Source organism: Olea europaea, unplaced genomic scaffold (assembly GCF_002742605.1).
Source record: "Olea europaea var. sylvestris unplaced genomic scaffold, O_europaea_v1 scaffold713, whole genome shotgun sequence".
Taxonomy (NCBI): Eukaryota; Viridiplantae; Streptophyta; class Magnoliopsida; order Lamiales; family Oleaceae; genus Olea; species Olea europaea.
In genome coordinates this window covers 39,118-40,852 of record NW_019265529.1, presented here as the reverse complement: position 1 = coordinate 40,852, position 1,735 = coordinate 39,118, and positions in this window count along the sequence as shown.

Sequence of the window (1,735 nt, the reverse complement as noted above, 5' to 3'; positions counted from 1 at the left end):
TCCCTTTTGTGATTCAAACTCTTTTGGGACTAAAATTGGACGCAATTTGACATATTTTCTAACTTTTATAAATAGAAAAAAGGGGTTACACATTGAAAAAAATCCACTTTGTCTCTTCATACACAATAGTATCATCAAATTCATTAAGAACGATGGGTCAATTATTATATTTTGAAAGAGGAGATCAAATCCTAGCAAGAATTGAATGCCAATTACATCAAAAAAAATTGAAGAATTCAACTTTCGACTCGAAAGATCAACATCTTTTGTATTATTTTCATGATCTGGGTGATAATTTTTCATTACTCTTCATTCACAATAATTTCTTGATTAATTTTACATACTCATTGCATTATTTAATTGATTGGCCACCAATTAGATAATTAGTCGTTTGTTGCAATATTGGGAGACTTATCAATCGATGTTAGATCACTTGTGCAATTATATGAATAATCAAAACTTTAATGCATTTTAATCATTCGAATTTGACTAAGAATAGATTCGGATCGTGGTTAGGATCGATTCAATTTGTCTTGAAAAAGAAAATTATATATCATAACTTTATCATTGTTAAGAACGAATGAATGAAACTAGGTTATAAATTAAGAATTGAAATAGATAACAATAGAAGAATTCGAAATACAATACAATCATCCACAATTTGATAAAACCAAACTTTTATAGGTTTCTTAAATTAATTTAGCAAAGATCAAATAAAAATATCTCTTTTGTTTTTCATAATTTGAATTCCATACATAATTGATAAACTTGCACTGAAATTTGTTCCCCGTGGGACGATACTTTAAACTCATCAATTCTATTACTTGTCAACAATCTAATATGCTTACGGGTTTCACACGAACACCCTCCGATGACAAACTTATGTCGAATAAAGGAAATAAAACTGGAATCACTTCAGCCCATTGTCATGCGTTGGATCATTTACTTTTATTTTATGCAGTTGGGCTTGTATTCTTAGTAGGCTAGTCCAAAGCCCTTTAGGGTTGTTTTGTTCTAGATATAGTTGTATATCTGCATTTGGAAAAGGACGACGATGAATTGAATTGAATTGAAATTGAGGCTTTGGCTTGCAACCATCGTTTTCTTCCCTTCTCCTCGAATCTCTACTTCTCCTCTGGCTTTTTTTCCTTTTCTTCTTCTTCTCTGCTGCTATAATATTCTTCTTCTTCTCTGTATCTCTGTTCTTCTTCTTTGTTTTTTTTTCATTGTTTAATCCTTCCCCATTCTCTTTTTATCTTAATTTGGTTTCAAGTTCACCTGGTTTCAGCTAGATTACTTCATTGTTTGAGCAGTGCGAGTGGATGGTTGCGAATTAAGGTTTAATTCGTGACAAAATGGTATCAGACCAACTACAATCTTTGGATGTCTCTCGATTGGATATCATCAGGGAAGATTTTAATAGAATCTATGAGCAGATGATTTCAATGTTGACCAAAATTATTGAAGCTATATCAACCTCCAGAGATAAGTCCAGCCATTAAAGCTCTTCTGCAGAAATGGTCGAGGCTTCAAATGTGCAAATGGGCGATTCGGGTTCTGAATCAGATGAGGGCCTAGTCAATCATGTTAGTTCATGTGATTTGAGCACAGATGATGACTCGGTTGCTGCAATTACCAAGTGTGTTGTTGATGGGGATAGTGAAATTAGAATTACTCCTACTGAAAAAGTAAAGAATGAAAAAAATTTGGTGGGTTAAGAGAATGGATTCCATGT